The sequence below is a fragment of the Phasianus colchicus genome, chromosome 5 (genome assembly GCF_987193195.1).
Source record: "Phasianus colchicus chromosome 5, bPhaCol1.hap1.1, whole genome shotgun sequence".
Taxonomy (NCBI): domain Eukaryota; kingdom Metazoa; phylum Chordata; class Aves; order Galliformes; family Phasianidae; genus Phasianus; species Phasianus colchicus.
In genome coordinates this window covers 58,403,616-58,425,161 of record NC_143440.1, presented here as the reverse complement: position 1 = coordinate 58,425,161, position 21,546 = coordinate 58,403,616, and positions in this window count along the sequence as shown.

Genomic DNA, 21,546 nt, shown 5'->3' with positions numbered 1-21,546 from the left:
TGCCACCCAGCTCAGCTGCCATCCACGGCCTTGGGCACCTCCAAGGATGGGGCACCCACAGCTCCAGGCAGTGCCAGGGCCTCACTGCCTTCATGGTAAAGAATTCATTTCTAACGTCTAATTGGAATCTCCCCACATTTTGTATTAAAAAATTAGCCCTTATCATGTTGCTGTCATTGCAAAAGTGTTCCCAAAAGTTTGAAAGAGAAGATTCTCCCATTTTATCTATTGCTGAGTAACACTGCTAAAAACCCAGAAGATCCACTCATAGTTTGGTGAGAATTGGTCAGACAGGCTGTCCTTCTCTTTGTAATGCCATGCAGCCTCCTCTGTTGTGTTTGGGCTTTAAATATATTATCTAATTCTGTTACATGAGGACATGAAAAATAAAGTATTCTTCAGCAGATGATGTGAAGATGCTGTAAGCACATTTTTAGTTTTGTTCTGGCAAACATTTTTACACCTCATAGATGCATTTCATTATGATCTGATTTTTTTATTCACCTTTTTTTTTTTTTTTTCTCTTTGAGTTCAGTGCAAATACATTAAACCACAAACATGTCTTTGCACAGAGCATGAGCCTTTATCCCACAAAGAGACATAAAGGTTCTCCCTTAGAGGAGGATAAAGTGGAGAGAAAATTCCTGAAAGCAGGAGAGTTGTCCTTGAGAGCAGCCCTGCAGAGAAGGACCTTTGGGTCCTGATGGATGAAAAACTTAACGTGAGCCAGCAGTGTGCTCTTGCAGCTCAGAAAGCAAATGGGATCCTGGGCTCCATCAGAAGAGGGGTGGCCAGCAGGGACAGGGAGGTGATTGTTCCCCTCTACTCTGCTCTTGTGAGGCCCCATCTGCAGTGCTGTGTCCAGGTCTGGAGCCCCCAGTACAAAAAAGACAGGGAGCTTTTGGAGAGAGTCCAAAGGAGGGCCATGAAGATGATCAGGGGACTGGAGCACCTCCACTACAAAGACAGGCTGAGGGAGCTGGGCTTGTTCAGCATGGAGAAGAGAAGGCTGGTGACCTCATTGCAGCCTTCAGTACCTAAAGGGAGCCTAGAGACAGGAGGGGAGTCAACTCTTGGAAAGGGTAGATAACAGCAGGACGAGGGGAAATGGATTTAAGTTGAGGGAGGGCAGATTTCAATTGGATGTCAGGGGGAAGTTGTTTGCTGTGAGAGTGGTGAGGTGCTGGAACAGCTGCCCAGAGAGGCTGTGGATGCCCCGTCCATCCCTGGAGGTGTTCAAGGCCAGGTTGGATGGGGCCCTGGGCAGCCTGGGCTGCTGTGAGATGTGGAGGTTGGTGGCCCTGCATGTGGTGGGGGGTTGGAGCTTCATGGTCCTTGAGGTCCCTTCTTACCCTGGCCATTCTGTGATTCTGTAAGACTTAAGTCAGTGTGAAATTGGTACAGGCTGAAGAATTATATTGACGCTTCAGATGTATAGTAAAAAATCCTGCTTGGTCTCTGACTCCCCTCACTGCAAGAAAGACATTGAGGCCCTGGAGCGTGTTCAAAGAAGGGCAACAAAGCTGGTGAGGGGTCTGGAGCACAGGCCTTATGAGGAGCGGCTGAGGGAGCTGGGATTGTTCAGTCTGGAGAAGAGGAGGCTCAGGGGAGACCTTATTGCTCTCTATAACTACCTGAAGGGAGGTTGTAACGAGCTGGGGGTCGGCCTCTTCTCTCGTGTAACTGGTGATAGGACTAGAGGGAATGGTTTCAAGCTGCGCCAGGGAAGATTCAGGCTGGATATTAGGAAATACTACTTCTCTGAAAGGGTGGTCAGGCACTGGAATGGGCTGCCCAGGGAGGTGGTGGAGTCACCGACCCTGGAGGTGTTCAAAGAACGTTTGGATGTTGTGTTGAGGGATATGGTTTAATGAGAACCATTGGTGACAGGTGGATGGTTGGACTGGATGATCTTATAGGTCTTTTCCAACCTTAGTGATTCTGTGATTCTGTGATTCTGTGAGATCGGGTGGATACTGTTCATCTCTTCCAGCTTCTGCCTCCCTGAGCAAACTGAAGGCAGTAACATGCAAATCATGAACAGTTAGAGACGTGGGGATTATGAGCTACAATCTGGGCCCCGGACTGGAATAGGCAGTGGGAATCTTATAGACTCCCCACAGCTTCAGGCTCCTTTTATCCTCCATCACCTGGTAATACAGAGAATTGAAATACTCCAGAAGGGTCACACTCTGGAAATTCATACAATCACAGAATGGTTTTGAGACCTATGAAGGCCCTTTGGCCCCATTGCTGCAATGCACAGGGACACCCACAGCTCCATCAGTGCTCACATCCTTGATCCAGCTGTGTGCAGGGATGGGGCACCACTGCCTGTCTGGGCAACCAGTGCCAGTGCCAGTGTATTGTAAGAAACTTCTTCCTCATACTCAGTCTTATTCTCCCCTCTTTCAGTTCGAAACTGTTTCCCCTCATCCTATCAAAATTCCCACTTTTCTTCCCCAGGAGAGGATTGTTTCAGCAGCTGGTTCAGATGCAGACATTTCTTCTATGGAGAGCTGCTGGTGAGTGCAGTGAGCCTTATCCTGATTGTCAAATCCATAATAACCTTCCTGTGGGCTCTGGTTTCCTTGGTGAGGATGCTGGCAATCCACAGACCATTAGGCGCTAGGTGCCACATCATTCAGTGAAACAGAAGAAGTGCAAAGTTGATCTTATTCTCCACTGGCACTCTACCTGCAGATGCTCCTAGTTGTAGATGCAGAGCAGTTATTTTAGAGAAGTTTGCGTTCCTAACCCCTGAAATAATTTGCTCTTCAAAAAATTGGTCCTATATTTTGTTACGTGTGAATTTCTTTTTCAATAACGACAAGAGTCCCCAGCCGGTAGCTGAAAACTCCTCATTTGCAAGCAGAAATAAGTTTCAGGAAAAGATGTATCTAATTTTCAAGAGTACTTCCAACACCCCATGATACCCCTGTGAAAATACAAAGGGCTTTAAAGTTCAGGGACACTGTAGGACCCAGAGGATTTAATGACCTGAGGGTAAGCGCAAGTAAAGCCCTCTGTGTTGTTAATGCTGTGGGTTTGGGGTTTCTTTTTTACTTAAGAACTTTAAAAGACATCTTTAAAGCTGCCACCAGTAACCTGCTGGCCTCCCGCTCCCTTTAACAACATTCACAACATTAATCAAGCCATTTCAATTCTTGCTGTGTGTGAGGCAGCTCGGCTCGCACCGCTCTGGATCTGCAGGCCCTTCAAAACCCAGGTGTGAAAACCATTTTCTAAAAATAAAGCAAAATCTGGCACCAATCAACACTCCAAAATGTATCTTGGAAAATTACATTAGGGAGAAGCAGCACAATTTTTCCCACGCTGACCGTGGTCACAAGAGCCCTACGACTGCAGAAACTGTTTCCCCAAGCCAGAATAGCCCTTGGGAATTGACCTTCAAGCCATTGCCTTCTTTGTTTTCTAGGGGGGGTATATATGCTTTTGGGTGAATTTCAGCCCAAGAATCCAAGAGGATGATTAGAAACTGTCTCCAACCACAGATGGGCCAACAGATGACTCCTACCCAATGCTGGTGGTAGCAGGCAGACCCTGCTTGTGCTGTCCTATGGCCATGCTTGGGTTTGATCTAGTGATACCATCCAAACTAGCTGCCAGTTTTCTGTCTTTATCATAATTAAAAGTCAAATGCACGCTCACATCTGACGTTGAGGCTTTTGAACCGTATTATATTGTCTAAAGAAGCTTTATGGGAATGAAGTTGCTTGTTTCCATGTCTCTCATGTCCTGGCCAGCAAGCTGGTTTATAAAATATTTATAGCATAAACGATGAGCCAGAAAATCAGCTCATGTTGATATTTTTCCACTCCAGCCTACAAATGCAAAGAGGATTCCCAGGTTCATAAAGGAAGGACTGGTCAGCAGATGAATGGCCACAGTGACCACTATGGTAATAGGTGAACAGTTGGACTGGATGATCTTTTAGGTCTTTTCCAACCTTGGTGATTCTATGATTCTATGATTCTATGGCTAATGCACTGGGCTGAGCACAACACTGGGAGTACTCCAGGCTTAGCTTGGAAGATGGGAAGGTTTGGCTGCATCCCTTCCTGCCTATTCCTAAAACCTCATGAAAAAAATACCACCAAAAAAAAAAAAAAAAAACGAAAAAGAAAAAGAAAAAAGAAAACCCAACCCAAACCCCAACTGGTACCTTTCCTACCAGAGCAGCTCTGTTGGCTTTTGTTTAGAGTTATTGAATTCAGGATACTGAATTAAAGAGCTGCTCAGGAAGAGGAATGTTTTTGCCATTTCTTAGATCCTTTATACACTGTGCTCAAGTTATCTACTAACTTTCTTTTTTTTAAGCCTCTGAATGCATTTAGTGTCTGCCTGTAAAGAACCCTCTGATGGCAGCTCCGTACAGACATTTCAATTTATCAATCTCCTTTCAGAGACCAGATGCCAAAAGCAGACCCACTGTTACAGTAATGGCCTCAGTAATGCTAGGCACAGAGTGAGTATTGTTTCCTGCATTCCTATTCCCCTACGCACGCACATGAAGGCCATGCAGCCCCTTCTCCTTTCTCCCCCCTCACACAATGTTATTTGGTTCTATACGGGCATTGCTTGCTTGTGGCCATTGAACTGACAGCACCTGGAGTGAGGAAGGAGGAACGATCACCTGCAAGCTTTCCCTTTAGCTATCTGCATTTCACTTCTTTATAATGCCATTTAATGACGGCAGGCTTTCCCAGGAAATCCAGCTCACTTTCTTATAGCAGTCTTTTCTCATCTCTGTGTCACACTGAGAGCTGTAGTTCTCTGGGATGGGAAGGTTTCCACTACCCAATGGGAAAGCAAGAAGACAGTTATCTACGCTGCTGAATCATAAAGCGTGTTCATTAGGATTTACAGGACTAATAGAAACGTATTTAAGTGGTCGCACTTCTTTTAAAAAAATAATTATTATTTCTGCATTTCTTACAGTTACCCACTGCTCAGTTTTCAGGGAGTTTATAGATTTGACTTCCACATCATTCAAATTATTCATTTTTGCCCTTTTCAGCATCGCCTCGTAAAAATAAATTATGGGAATTAAAATTGGGAAGGCGATGGTTTAATTTAGCAAAACTGAAATAATCACTCAGGCTGATGGAAATTGGGATGTCCAAAAGGAAATGGGGAACAAAAAGTGCAAATGTCAGATGGTCGGGAGGAGGCTGTAGTGCTGGCTGGGTTGGCGTAGTCCCACATTTCCTCCCTCAACCCATCACTGTCTATGGCTGTCACTTCCCACTGGGACATGCTGCTAAACCACGCACCCCAAGCAAAGGTGAAGAATCATAGAATCCTAGAATGGCCTGGGTTGCAAAGGAGCACAATGCTCATCCAGTTCCAACCCCCTGCTATGTGCAGGGTTGCCGACCAGCAGCCCAGGCTGCCCAGAGCCACATCCAGCCTGGCCTTGAATGCCTCACACTCCAGGCATCCACCCTCACATCCCACATTGCCCCTTTGGGATGTCCAGCAGGGGCAGATCCTCTGTGGGTGCAAACCCAGATGGTTGCAGTGGGCTCAGCCCAGTTCGTGCCTGGCCAGTTGCAAAGGACATTCACTTCCTTAACTTACTTGGCCTGTTTCTGAATTCAATTGAGTTGATTATTTGTGAAACAGAAGCCGTCGGTAATGGATGAGATTTATGCACTGCACATTTTGCTGCATGGCAATAATAATGACTTAAAAAATTAAAATTGACTCAGCTTGTGAAGGGCGTTGTGTTGTCACTGGGATACCTTTCCTTGCAAAACTCCCACTTTGATGCTGAACGTGAAATCTCTTATTAGATGGAAATGTATGAGATGCTTCGGGCACCTCTTTGTCATCGCTGTCAGGAACGGAGGGCTGAACTCTGGGTGCTCAGAGCTCAGGGCAGTTTGAAACGCGAAGTTCCTTTATTCACCAAGTCTTTCAAAATCAAAACTATGTTTGACAAAAATATGCCAAGAAATATTACGTGGAGGGAAGAAGGAAGTGAAAAAATCTGGTTGCTAGAATGTGAAATACTGCACCATTAAGAGAAAAGCACAGCGTATCTCCCCTGCCTTCTTTTAGGTCCCAATTCATCAGACAATTTCTCTTGAGTAAAGCGCATTGCCAAACTTTATGCATGTGCTTACGTGCCTGGCTGACTACAGATGGACTTAATCATGTGTTTGTATGCTTTGCTCAGCAGGTTTCTTAATTAGAGAAGTTGTTTAAAAAAAAGTCCTATGGTGACGGCTTTTCCATTCTTTCTTTAGGAAGCAATGTCTTCAAAACTAGTGATGTGCAATTGCATCTCAGCATGTTACAAAATATTAATTAAAGACACACTCATGCAAACAATCCCTCTTTACCAATGAGCCCAAGGGGAATGTAATCCGGGTACCAGCAAACCACTTGTTTATCTGAGCACAAGTTCTTTTGTATAACATCTAAAAACCAATGGAGTGATCAGAGAACAAATGCCACAATCAATTAAATGGCCTATTGCCTTTTTCCTGTGGCACTTATTAATGCTAATTCTGTAAAGCATTCCTGATTTTTCTAGGTCAAATAGAAGGGAAAAGATTCTTCAGCTAACTTCTCTTCATTTAATGGAGGAAAAAGATGATCAAATTGCTGTCCTGCATAAACTGGGTCTCATAAAATACTGAAAAACAGTCTGATCCTGAAACCTTTTTGCATCAGGTCTTTCTACAGTTTCCAAAGCTTGAAGCATCTGCTTGGCTTTGGGCCTCCTGATGCTGCAGACTCAAAAACTGCCAACGTGGCAGCTACAAAACCAGCGTGCACATGGGTGTTGGTGTGCCCCAGACCTTGTGGTCCTGGGTGATTTGGGGGAATGGTTTTAAAGTGAGACAGGGCAGGTTTAGGTTGGATATGAGGAGGAAGTTTTTCAGCCAGAGGTGGTGAGGCACTGGAACAGGTTGCCCAAGGAGGCTGTGGATGCCCCATCCCTGCAGGCATTCAAGGCCAGGCTGGATGTGGCTCTGGGCAGCCTGGGCTGCTGGTTGGCGACCTGCACACAGCAGGGGGTTGGGACTGGATCAGCATTGTGCTCCTTTGCAACCCAGGCCATTCTATGATTCTATGATTCTATGATTATTTCAGGTTTGCAAATGATTAAGGGCATGTCACCCAAGGGCTCAAGCAAATACATGACTTCATTGTGCATAAGTATACGATATGCATATCATAGCTTTTTGTAACCAAGTGTATGTTTAAGTGCTTCACAGCTTGTTATCTAACAGGGCTCTGTGTGTATGTGTGCATGTACACGCGCATATTTTGGAGGCATCCAAACTCCAGTTATGGATGTACTGGATGTAATGGCTTTATTGACTCGAGCCTATGCTTAAATTAAAGGAATTTCTTTCAAATTACTGTCTAGATTAAACCTAAAGACTGTCATCTTTCTTTGCTCTCGTTGCCACTGACAACCCTTCAGCTCCCTCTCTAAAGAGAAGAGAAAAGCTTGGTATGGCTGTGGGAGCACTGGGGCTCAACGTCAGCCCACTTTGCCAGATAGATGGGAAGCAGCAGGACTTTTGCTACAGAAGTGAGAAAGAAAACAACTAAAATCTGAAAACATGGGCAAAAAAAATCACAGGATTTTATTAAACATATATTTTTAGGACAGAAAGAGATTAGATTTGATTCAGTATATGAAAAAGTCTTCTGGTTTAGCTGAGCCTGCACAGACACCCAGGCAGAGCCCTTGTAAGAACAGGCAGGAGGTAAGGAAAGAAAGAGGGAATACTTTTTAATCCTCCACTGAGCTTTTTTCAGATGAAATTCCTGAATTTGAATCCTGATGAATTCCTGAATTGATTGAAATTCAATCTGAATTCAGATGAAACCCATTCTGTGTTGGCCATATTGAGCCATGGTCTGAAAAATATCTCAGTTTCTCAATAGGTTGGCATTCTTGGCTCCTGCTCACTGCATGATGTGAACTGGGGGCTATTGAACAATCAGCAAAAGGGAATACAGAGTAAACTACCTTGGAAAACAGTACTTTTTAGGGGGGGATTTTTTGTTTATATTTGCATTTCTTGAGTAATGCATGGAACTCACTGGCGTGGCTCTGCAAGTGAGTAGAGCGCATCAGTGGTTGGTAAAACTTAATAGGTAAAAGGCATAGAAGAGTAACATCTGCATTTACACTCACTAGGAGTGTCAAAACATTTTCAGTTTTATCCAAAGGAATGTTTTGGAAATTATCAAAACATTTCATCGTTATTGACATATTTTTGCTTTATCAAAATGAGGGAGATGAAATGTTGTCAGAATTCATATGTTCCCACAAAACATTTTGATCTCTGCTGAACAATATATTGAGTTTAGCTACAAAAGTTCTCAAACTAAGAGTTTGTACACTTCTCCCTTGAGGTGCAAATGCAGCAGCCTTGCCCTCTTTGCTCTCATGCACTGGGCTGTTCCAGTCAAAGTGAAGGATCCAGAAGCAGAAGGACAATGGGTGGGTGTCCCTTTAGTACTACAAAGCACAGTACTCTGTCTCCTTTTGTCTCCCAGACAATGCAGAGGCACAAAAGCAGTGGGTTGCCTGTGTTAATGTCATCTCATCCAGACTAACTGATGTGGTTAGAACCATCATCATAGAATCGTCAGGGTTGGAAAAGACCTTCAATATCATCCAGTCCGATTGTCCACCCACCAGTATTTCCCCATTTAACCATGTTCCTTAGTACAACACCTATACAGTTCTTCAGCATCTCCAGAGACAATGACTCCCACCATCATGGTGATGTTGCCTTTGTTACCCACCCCACCCTGTGTGACACCAGACAGAGCTGCAAGAGCAGGGGTTGACACTGCCCACAGCATACACAGCTCCGTCCCACTGGGTTTCAGTGCTGGAAGTCAAAGTGGGTAATCCCAAACAATACTTGCTTTCCTGAAAGGCATGATTCCCTTGATGTCTTCTGACAACCTATTTAATGACCCACTCACCATATTTTGATCTAACCTCAGTGGTTTCTTGCAGTAATAGATGGCCTTGCAGCGTTATTTCTTCCCCAAAGAGCCCCCAACAAAGCAGGGTGAGGTATGGCACAGTGAGGGGCCCTGTGTTGCAGAAGTGCTGGGTCTACCCATGGGTATGTGAAAGTGTTGGCATTGCTCTGGGGGCTACAGCCACAACCCAGACAGCCCTGTGGAGCCCAAACTGCTGCTCTTCTTGCTTCAGAAACCCCCAGGTTCCTTCCTAAAGGAAGCTCTTCAACACATGAGCAATGATTTGAGGAGCAAAGTGAATTTCCTCCTCAAGGGGGAACTATTAAGCTGTCTGAGACACAATCACCAAGCCAGGAACAGCTGTGTTCATCTCTGCCCAGGAGTCTCTTGGGGATGTTTCTCCACCAAAAAAAAAAAAAAAAAAAAAAAAAAAAAAGTGGTGTTAAGAGATGCAGCAAGCTTAAAAAAATAGACTGCAGCACGTCTTGCTCCAGAGATGTACACGTGAGGGATGCTCAGTGCTTCCATCTGGGCTCCCTCCAGCACTGCAGCAACGAGGATCCTCTCCTCCTGGATGTGTGCAGCACTCCACATCTCCTGGATACAGCAACATGAGTGAAAAACATGCACAAAAGAGGAGTGGAATCTTGAAGCCTATTTGTCACATTCCCATTCCTAGCCCTTATTTTTGCTGACTTCCTTGGTATCCCGTGGCAGCAAGATGCAATGATCTCCATTTTACATGAATGAGACCAAAGGGAACAGGGGAAAGCATATGTAGCAGAAAATAAGAAGGCTTCTCCTTTGTTCCCCAAAAAGCAAAGGTCTAACATGATCCAGCTGAAAAGCCTGCCCAATTTCTCTGATGTCAGGCAGAGAAACCCATCATCTGATGACTTTCTGTGCATGCCTGACCTGAATTCCATGTAAAAGTGCTGGATGCGCTTTCTTTTGAAGCTGCTCCCTCTAAAACAAGGAAAGAAACAAACTCATTCATCAGCTCCCGTTCTCTTTTAAGGGTATGAATTAAAAAGATGCTTCCAGCCATTGAGAAAGTCCTGCCTGCATAAGCAAGAAGCAACTGCACGTCCCTCAGGACTGGGGAAAAAAAAGAAAATCCCTTTTTTTTTGTGTGTCACTCTCAAGCCATCCGCATTATCAGGCATATGCAGCTCTTTAAAAACTTCTGCAGAACTGGGACAGAAGTTAAGGATGTTTTATTACTGCTTTTTTTTTTTTTTTTGGCCAGCTGTTTTCCAGCCTCCATCTGACCCGGAGTTCTTAAGAAGATTATCTCTGAAACCTCAGTGGGTTCAGGAAGAAGAACCCATCGATTTATGTGCAATTTTATAACCTTGAAATGGGGTTAGTACCACAGTTATCTAGATGATTTGTTTTAAAAAAGGCTGTGTGTGCGCCCTGAAGTCAAAGGTGATGTATTCAATGAGAGGTACAAAGAAATTGTTGCCACCACTGTTTTGGGGGGAAGGAATGGAGAGGAAATTGGGCTTAATGGAGGGAGTTCAGAGCAAAGCCTTCCTTGCTCTTCAGTGAAATAACCCGTGGATGCTCTAAAGCATCTTTGCAGGGTTAGAAACCAGAGCAGGCAGCAGCTCGATCTCCCCATGACAAGAGCAAGACCAGTCCAAGTTCTCAGCATGAACCAGGTGGAGCAGACACTTGAAAATGCATTTCCCCTGTATTGGTGAATGCGTCAGCTGCCAGGCTAACGTCTGCTCTCGCTTCACACCTGGAACTTGTCAAAACTCATCTGTTCCTGGAAGAGCCTCTGGTTTTGGCAGATACTATCCACTGAAAAAGCTGCTTTTGAAAACTCCCACTGAGCCCTATTTAAAATCCAGACCTGTTTGTGTGAGGGTTGAGCTCCGCTGATAATGCATGGATTCAAATGGAAAAACACCAGGTTAACATTTAGAGCTGTATTTCTTTCCGTCTCACAAAGCACTTCTCAGCTCACTTTTTACAGGTTCAAAGAGGATGAGAGCTCTATCATTTAGAAAAGGCCAGAAAAATCCAGGCCTTTTTTTTGCTTTGAGCGTTAATAACCATAAAATTTCTCCTCTAGCAATTACAGCACTACCGATGTCAATTAGTGCATGTCCATTGACTAAGACCTGTCTCATTATTTGCTGTTTTCAATAAAACGAGGAAGGATGTGCCAAAATGCTCAGCAGAATGCCAGTCCCCACAGCAGCAGCAAGTTAGCTTCTCAGAACCCAGGAGGCATGACTTGTGTCATGAATTACAGGAGTTACATTTTCTTCCTTTAGAAGAGCAAGGACAGGACACAGCTAGCACATCATGCCTAGGCTCTGGGCAGCCTGGTCTGGTGGTTGGTGATCCTGCCTGTGGCAGGGGAGGGGTTGAAACTAGATGATCTTTGAGGTTCTTTTCAAACCAGGCCATTCTATGATTCTATCATTCTATGATCGTTAAGCACCCAGAATATTGCTTGGCTCCAAAGACCTAAAATGCCCTGGAAAGACCCAGGTCTACCCTGAACCCAAGGGGCTGCTTTGGCCAAGGAGCTGAGCGAGATGGAAGGGAGCAGCAAGAAGAGTGGGTGACCCAGAGATGGTCCTTAACCAAAGGTGCTCTAAAGATGGTGGAGAGGGAAAAGAGCGTGGGAAAGGAGGAGGGAGATGATGGCTCTGTTTGTCCTTCAAGTCTGAAATTGTAATCTGAGTTCATTATTTCACCGATAAAACAAATGTCAAAGTGAGAACTTGATTCTCTGCTCTGAGGCTAGAACCAAGAACTCAGGGACTCCATACTGTGAACAAGCAAAGACAAAGACAAATATTTTTTCACTATGAATTTTTAACAAGAAACATAATTTAAATGCTTGTACAGATGATATCCACAGCTTTTTGGGGAGTTTTTTTTCTGCGATTTCTGAGTATCCCATGCATGGGCCAAAACCAGTGACATTTGCAGAGATGGTCTGCCTGGCAGCTCACTGGTTATTTCATTTCCCCTTTTTTTCCCTCAGAAAAATGCCCTGCAGAGATCAGCATGAAGTTTTATATTCAGTTATAAGTAATCTATCAGGAAATCTCCAGAATTCAGAAGTTTTCTTTTTCCACAGAGCTGTGAAATGACACACTGAGTTGGTGTTTTGATAGAAAAAAAAAAAAACAATATAACCAGGCCAAAGTCACTCTCCCATAAAAAGTTCAGTAAAGTCCAAGAGGGACCTTCTGCTGATTCTTTCCGGTGTAATATCCAGTGCTTTTCCCACAACAAACCCAGGCCTATGTTTGAAATTAAGGACAACTCCTGATGCTGGCTTCAGGTTAGTATGGTCAGAGCTTGATGTTTCTGCTTGGTTCCATGTAGAGTCATTTATTTAAGTGATTATTTGGGTCACTGGATGGGACTGAGGAGTAGGATTCCTCAGAGAGATGCACCTGGCCCACGAGCTGCTGAAGATCCAGGTCCCCTTGCTGCCAAATGCACACAGTGTTGTGAAGGAAGGCCCTTGCAGCTCATGCTGTTGGAATTAATGACTTAATTAATTCCAACACAAACACGGCAATGAAGGAATTTGTGCAGCTGACACTTGGTCATTTACCCCATCCCTGTCTTGGGTACGTGGCCCAGATCTGGGGAGACCTGCTTCCTTTTGTATCACTTAATTAAACGCACATTTTAAAAATAGTGTTTAAAAGCACTTTTTGCAGAGCCCAAGGCATCTTGCAAAGCCAGGTCCCAACCTGGGACACCAATGCTGACACCCACACCTACCTGTCTGCAGCCCAAGTCTACTCCAGTGCTTTGTGTGAGAGTCATCTTTCTTTTTTCAGTACTCAGTTTGCAGATTATTGAAGTCTTTCACCACTTGGAGCACGGAGATATGGATGTTTGCTGCTGTGTAGCAACCCCAGGCTCCCCTCGATGCCATGGTGGTGGTGGGTCCCCTTCATGAGGATCTGGGCGTCCCATCCCATCTCAGCAGTTGTCCCATAGAGGTGGTACTGAGCCCAGTAGCCCAGAAATTAGCACAAGTGGGAGGCAAAAACCCCTCATGAAGAGCACTCTTGATGTATTAAGCACTATCCACTCCCTGTTTTGAATAACAATTTGATTATTCTTAACTGCTTTGAGAAGAGAAGAATGCTTTTAATCCTGTTTAACCCTCTTTGGCTTTTGAATTAGTTTCCTAAGCTTTTAGGATAATGAAAAGGCATTAGTGTCATCTGGCACTACTTCCTTTGCTTACCGCCTTGCAGCCCCCAGGCCTGGAGACCTGCAGTGCTGCTGAGCATCCTCCACGATGCTGCCAATATCACACCCTGAGAGCTGCCACTTCCATCAGTGCTGTGACCCCTGGTGGCTCACAACTAGATCCCATGAAAACAAACAAAACAAATCAAACCATAACAAAGCAAACAAATGAGCAACAACAACAACAACAAAACAACAAAGTTTGGAAGATCTCCCGTTCAACGATGATTTTCCTATGATTTGGTATCCACAGCTCTTTAGATCTGGTGAGCAGCCCTCATGTGTCTATTTTGCTCAAGCAGGGTGAGAAAGTATATGCACGTGCATGTGTAGAGGTGTGTGCACATATGTATCATAGACTTGCAGAACAGTTTGAGTTGGAAGAGGCCTTTAAAGGCCATCTGGTCCCACTCCCTGCAGTGCACAGGGACTCCCACAGCTCCATCAGTGCTCACAGCTCATCTCCTGACCTTGGCTGTGTGCAGGGATGGGGCATCACCACCTCTCTGGTGTGCAGTGCCTCACTGCCCTTAGTGTAAAAACCTTCTTTGTAATATCCAGTCTAACTCTTCCCTCTTTCATTTTGAAACCATGTCCCCTTTTCCTATCACAACAGCCCCTGCTAAAAAGTCTGTCCCCTTTCTTACAGCCCTTTTAGATAACCAAAGGTCATACTCAGGTCTCCCCTGTTCTCTTCTTCAAGGTCTCCCCAGCTCTCAGCCTGTCTTCATAGGGAGGTGTTCCATCCTGGAGATCTTTTCTGTGGCCCTCCTCCTCCTGAACTGAGAACTTCTCCTGAACTGAGAACTCCACATCTGGACGCAGCACTGCAGGTGACACACAGCACAGTGCAGAGGGGCAGGATCACCTCCCTTGATGGGTAGCACTGTGCTTTCCATCTTCCCCAAGGAAAATTAAAAACCAGTTGAAATCGAACAGGATGTTTGAGCTTCCTTCTGGCTGCTGTGGCAGGGTAAATAATTTATTTTGTCAGCAGGAGACACCATTGTGCCCCCAATCAATAAGGCTGACATAGGCGAACATCCCTTCTTATTAAATGCTCCTCATCGGTTGAATTTGAGTCACAACTCCATTTTACAAACACACATCATATGCATGGATACATTAACAGTCAATACCATTCCCCTGTTGTTTGTTAGGTAGATTGGGAGACACCGGGGAGTTTTAAATTTTATTCCCAGGCAGGGAGGGATTTTAATGTCATTACTCACACTGAGAAGTTCTCTGCTCTACAAATAGGCCATTGATTTTAATGGGGCAACTTGTAGTGCGAGGCGTGATTTAGTGTGATTAAGAGTATTATAATCTGATGACTTCTGTTCGTTACCATAATGGGATGTGCAGATAGTGACAGGATAACTGGTCATTGGCTTCCTACTGAGACGAAGGAAGTATGCGTGACATGGAAAGTGTAACCTGTTCTCCAGCTCTGGGAGGTGAAACTCAAAAGGGGAGATGGTGAAGATGGCATTTACTTGTACTATTATGCACCTATGAGTTAGCATTTGAAATTCCCAGATGTTTGGAAATTTCCCAACTTTTTCCATATTGGTTTTTTTTTCTCTCCTGTAGGAACTTTAAAATAAAATGGGCCAAGCTCAGTGGAACCTTTCTCCTATGAAGAAAGATCGAGGGAACTGGGCTTGTTTAGCTTGGAGAAGAGAAGGCTCCAAGGAGACCTCATTGTGGCCTTCCAGTACTTGAAGGGAGTGTATAAAGAGGAGGGGGAACGGCTGTTTGTGAGGGTGGATGGTGATGGGACAAGGGGGAATGGTTTTAAAGTGAGACAGGGGAGGTTTAGGTTGGATATGAGGAGGAAGTTTTTCAGCCAGAGGGTGGTGAGGCACTGGAACAGGTTGCCCAAGGAGGCTGTGGATGCCCCATCCCTGCAGGCATTCAAGGCCAGGCTGGATGTGGCTCTGGGCAGCCTGGGCTGCTGGTTGGCGACCTGCACACAGCAGGGGGTTGGAACTGGATGAGCATTGTGGGCCTTTGCAACCCAGGCCATTCTGTGATTCTATGATCTCTGCTCAGCCATAACTCCCAGACACAATAAATCCATCCTGACAAGTAGATTCCCTGTGAACCTCTTGTCAATATGACAAGATACAGCTTTAAGTTGTGCCATGGGAGGTTCAGGTTGGATAGCAGGAAACATTTCTTCTCTGAAAGAGCAGTGATGCATTGGCACGGGCTGCTCAGGGATGTGGTGAGGTCACTCCTCTGGAGGAGTTCAGCGGAGATGTGGCACTGAGGGATGTGGGCAGTGGGCATGGTGGGGTTTGGAATTGGGCTTGGGGATCTGGGAGGTCTTTTCCAACCTCAGTGATTCTATGGTTCTATCACCCAGTATAGGGACCCTCTCCCTGCTCCTCTTGCCTTATTTCTTGCCTTTGTACTGATTTCAAGCAGAGCAACCGCAGTTGCTCTTTTCAAGAGAGAGCTAAGACGAGTCATTTACTCTACCCTACAAATGATGGGGAAAAAAAAGGAACTTTTGGTGACTAATTAAATAGGGATTTTTAAATCAAAGGTTCTGAGTAGGATATAATAACTCACGTGGCTGTGAATATGACAAAAAAATATAAAAATCTGCTAGATAAAGCATAAAATGGAAGAACTGGGAATATTTAGTATAGTTTAATGATGAATTAAGGAATAACCATTGTTCTTTCTGGGGATTTTAATTTGAAGCAAGGAACATTAAATGCCCCTGTTTCTTGCCTCATTTAATGCAGCTGGGGGGGGCCTCACTTGTTTTCTGGACGCGTTCCCTGCAGTACAACCTATCATGGTAATTGTATTCCCACATTTTTATTACATTTCCCCCCCCTCCAGGACAAAATAAATGGCTCCTTCTGAGAAATCAGGTGCTGTCCCTGCAAAGCTCCTGTTGCAGCATGGCTCTGAATGTACAATTATGTATATAGGTATATGCATCAGCTTATGATGTACATATGCATCAGTTTATGGCCCACAGTTAAAGGTTGGACCAGCCTAGCATGTGAACCCCTCCTTTCTGGGCAGCAGGAGGATAGATTTGCAGCAGGATTGGGTGCTGCAGCAGCTTGGTTTCATGGTAGAATCCCAATGGCAGCACACCAGTGGGACAGCTTTTTTGGCACCTGCAGGACCTGTCTTTGCATGCTGACATGCATCTTGGCCCAGCACTGGATATCATGTAAAGGATGAGGAGAAAATAGAGCCATTGCTATGCAGTCACTAATCAGCAGCACGATCTGCTGGTGTCCTTCATGGCTCCCCATGTCTGCTATCAGATTTGGAAGGTGTTACTAATTTTACTGCTGGCCTGTGTTCCCTCAAACACCTCTTGATGGGCTTGGCTTCAGTCTCAAATCCATAATGAAGTCTGGAGCTGAGCTAATTAAACAAGAGCTGTGGTTTCATTTCAAATCTGGCTGCAAGCTGTCCTTGGATGAACCTTGGTGAAGGTTCAGCTTCAAGACAGCACCCAAATACACACCCTGCAGATCCCACTGGATGTGCACACATGGACCCACGGGGGCTGCAGCCCCACAGGGAGCAGTCATTGCAAGTGCCAGGGATTTACAATCAGCATTTTTCATGGATCGGTGTTATCTGCCCAGCCAAGAGATGCAGCCATTGGATGCAGAGGCACCTCCTGAGCATCTCCCCCAAACCACCATTTACACAACCAGAGCTGTTGCCAAGCTCTTGCAGTGAACCCAGCCCAAGCAGGCATTTGCATCACAGTGCAGCTATAAAGAAACGCATCGCTTTCGTGCTTAGAGAAAGTTCTTGTGGGCTTTAACAGTGTAAAGTGAAAAGCACCATTTATTTATTTTTCTAAATTCACATTTAGAAAAACAGAGCCCTCTTTAAAGCATTGTTTTAAAAGATGTTTCAATCTTTCTTGTCTAGATTGAGTTGATATCACAGCTTGTTTGTCCCCAATGTAGGCAAACAAAGAAAGGATTCTTTTGTTGTTAAATATTAAAAGAGTACCAAGTACAAATCAGGTGATTAATAAATCGCATGCTTCCATCTGGCAAACCAAATTAGTGAGAATATTGGACAGCACGAAACTCATAATAAAATGATTATCCCATCCCTGCTTGAATGTAGAGCTGAAGGACAGCAAAACCAGATGAATGTGAACAGACATGCGCTTGGGCTCAGACATGGAACTTCTCTTGATCACTTTGTTGGCCTGCTTGTAAAGCTCCAAATCCTACAGCAATGCCAAACGTTGAAAGTGGGAACAGATGCCTAGGTGAGCCCCAAAGCAAAACTGGAGGAGCCATCTACCAATTGTAGAATCATGGAACCTTAGAATGGTTTGGGTTAGAAAGGACCTCGAGGAGCATCAGGTTCCAACCTCCCTGCCCTGAGCAGGGTTGCCAACCAGTAGATCCAGATGAGCCTATCCAGGGCTCATCCAACCTGGCCTTGAACACCTCCAAGGATGGGGCATCCACAGCTTCTCTGGACAAAGCCAATAAATGAAATGCCCCCAGCTTCATGCCATCTGTGAATGTATTGAAGGTGCAAAACACTCCATCATCATCCAGATGGTTAATGAAGATGTTAAACAGGACTGAAAACAGTCCTTGGGTTCACTCCTCCTTAGAGGTAGGGGGCAGCCATTTTACAAACATGTTTGCTGAAATGCTGGAGAAACAGCAGAGTTCACATCCAAATTTGTTTTTTTCTTTCATTTTGGAACAGAGCTGAAACCTTTCTGAAGAATTCAAAGCAAACTGTGCCAGCTTCTGAGCGTAGAAACGTTCAACCCTATGTATATTCAGTTTTGTGACTGTTTTGTGAACGCTGAAAGCTGAGATGCCACCTACTGAGGGAATCCCAGGTTTCACCCCACACTTCTGAATCTGCAAAACCTCCAGAAAGCTTTCTCATCCTTTTAGCATTGCAAACTAAAATGAGTCAAAGAGACATTTCAGAATGACTCTCTGTTAATCTGCTGCTCAGCATTCTGCCAGTGCTTCTTTCTGGTTAAGAAAAAAAGAAGCTTCTCATCACTGCAGGGTTGGTCAGCAAGGAGCAGGGCAGCTCTGGGCATGGCACACGTGCAAACCCAGGTGTGACAGCATGAAATCACCCATCCCGTGCTGCTCCAGATTCCCTTCCCCAGGTTCCCAATGCTCTTAGTGCCTCTTATGATCACTGTACAACCAAGGATTTTCTTTGAGAAACACAGCACCTCAGGGCTGTTTGCTTCTTCTAAGAGGAGATGCACCTCTGAAGCAGTAACAGGTGCAGGGACATGGTGAATCCCAATTTAACTGGTTCTCATTTTCTAAGCAATTGAGTCATTGATGTAATTTGGCAGCTGTTATCCCAGTTATGAGCAGGTTTAGCTGCCTGTAACCAACACACCCCTAGCAAGAGAGATCTAATGGTGTTACAAGGCACTTACAGATGAATCTCTGAATGAGAAAAGGAGAAAAACAAATATTTTTGTTCTGCTTAACGAAAGATTATTCAGAAAGAGAAAAAAAAAATAAGATTTTAAGAAAATACTACTTCTCTTTTCCTCTCCCTGAAAATGAAAATTTTATTGCTTTTTGTGGTCAAGCCTAAGGCAGATTTTCCTATTTGAAAGCAAACTGCCATCAGCCTCCAGCAAAGACAAGCTGCAGTCTTTGGTTTCTTCTATCCAGCTATGATTTTTGCCTTCGTAAATATTTATTTCCCCAAACCAAGTAAGAAATCGGGTAGGATTCATTTGATTAACCATCCGTTTTTGTACTGCAGAAAATCAAAGGGAATTTGTAACCAGATACACGACGTTACAGGGGCTGAGATCATGCAGACTAGCGAGGCTGGTGGAGCTTCACCCCATGTCTCACCCTGAGCTGCCCAATGTGGTGCCTTTTTTGATCTCTACGGGGGTGAATCTCCCGTCCCTCTGGGAATGTAAGTGACATTTCTGCTCCAAAGAGAAGAAAACTTCCTTAGAAGGGAGTTTTTCAGCCAGAGGGTGGTGAGGCACTGGAACAGGTTGCCCAAGGAGGCTGTGGATGCCCCATCCCTGCAGGCATTCAAGGCCAGGCTGGATGTGGCTCTGGGCAGCCTGGGCTGCTGGTTGGCGACCTGCACATAGCAGGGGGTTGGAACTGGATGAGCACTGTGCTCCTTTGCAACCCAGGCCATTCTATGATTCTGTGGTTCTATGAAAGAAATGAATGAACGTGTTTTTTTTCATTGGGGTGGATGAGGCTGTAGGTTTGGACCTTTGTCACGAGGTGCAGGCTGCACACAGACAGAGCACAGCAACCTTGCATCAGGCCCAGCACCACCACAGGGCAACCCAGCAGCCACTCACTCCCAAATGCACCCAGGTGAATGCAGGATGGGCAGATGCTCCCAGAATGCCAACAGCAGTGAGAGCCACCTCTGACAGTCAGAGGCCAAGTGGTGCCAAGAACAGCTGTTTCCTGCCCTGTTCTTGGCAGATTTGGGGTAGCTCCTGCTCATTGCAGCAGGTTTCCAAGAAGAGCCGATGAGGAGAAGCATCATCTGCCACATAGTGCTGCAGGCACAGCGGGTGACCTGCCTGCAGCTGGGAATGACAGCACTCAGCACAAGCAGGCTCACAGCACTGGGTTTCCAAAAGCAGCTCCTGTCTGCACGGCAGGTGGATGGCACAGCACAGAGAGCTGCTGAAGCCCAGTGTGTTCTTTGTGCATCTTAGGGCCTTCTCTGTGACCTGCTGGAGGCGAGGCACAGCTAAATGGGGCTGAAATGCTCCATTTTGCTCTATCAAAATCTTATTGTAGAATCACAGAATGGCCTGGGTTGAAAAGGAGCACAATGCTCATCCAGTTCCAACCCCCTGCTATGTGCACCATACCAGCAGCCCAGGCTGCCCAGAGCCACATCCAGCCTGGCCTTGAATGCCTCCAAGGATGGGGCATCAAAATGGACAAAACCACGGACTGCATCAGTAGAGACTTTTTGTCGTGAATGTAGTCAATAGGAGGATGGTAAAGTTGATCCTAAAATACACCTGGATTATCACATATGCTTGTTTTCTTTGATGAATGACCATCAAACACTTGATAATCCCAGCACCACACTTAGACTCACACAGCACTGCAAACAAAACGGGAAGTTTGGCATTTATTTGATTTCCTCCTTTAAAGTCTTCTCCAGGACCCGTTAACAAATCAATGCAATCTCTTCTATCTTTTTTTCTTTTTTCCCTTCATGCACAGTTCATTGCATTTGCTAATCTAAAGCTGCTAACACTGAGTTAGTTTGAAACAGAGAGCGGCGTAATGACGTGGGTCATTCAGTCACCTGCAAACTCCTCTAAAGACCATCTCCAGGGACTCAGCTATGCTTGGCATGTGCTGATGAGAGCTGCAGGTCACTGAGCATCCCTGGCACCATGGGGCCAGCAGAGACGCTTAGTTAGCAATTAGAGCAGAGCACGTGCTGAAGGCCAGGAGCAAGGCTCCACGTGGACCAAGCTGCCATCATGCAGAGTACCTGATCCCCTGCAGCAGCAAAATTCCAAGAGAATAAAACCCACCAGGCTCATCTGTGGTGGCAGCCAGGTCACAAGGGTTAGGGGTTCCAACCGCTCTGTTCTCCATCACTACACACTGGGCTGGAGCCTTGCACAAACACTCTGCCCAAAATAGGAACACAGATGATTGCTGTGAGATTCTTTGAAGGGAAGAACAGTTACAGTAATTACATATTTTTGTTCGCAGCCTTTCAGCAGTTTCACTGTCATCATGGGAATTGCTTAACTGCACACAGACACTCTTTATGGAGGCACTGCAACTCTCTGACACCCCTGGAAGCTGTTACTGCAGTGCTTGGGGCAGCATGGCTCTGCAGCATGGGGACATGAAGGACCACAGTGCTGGGGCCAGGAAACAGAGACAGGGTCTGGCTGTGCTCACATCCATGCAAGGTACCCTTTGCAGACCCTGGGACAGTGATGTGCACTGTTGGAACAGGAAGATGGGCAGAAAGTCTGATCTCTGCATCGTTGTCATCAAAAGGGCAGGAGCCAGAGGCCCCTTTGGTCATCCACCTGCTTGTAATGATGTCTGGGAAGGCTTTTATCAAGTATGGAATCATAGAATGGCTTGGGTTGGAAGGGACTTTAAAGGTTATCTAGCTCCAACCCCTGCCATGGGCAGATGAACCTGCCCAGAGCCCATCCATGGCCTTGGGCTGGATGAGGATGGGGATGGGGATGGGGATGGGGATGGGGATGGGGATGGGGATGAGGATGGGGATGGGGATGGGGATGGGGATGGG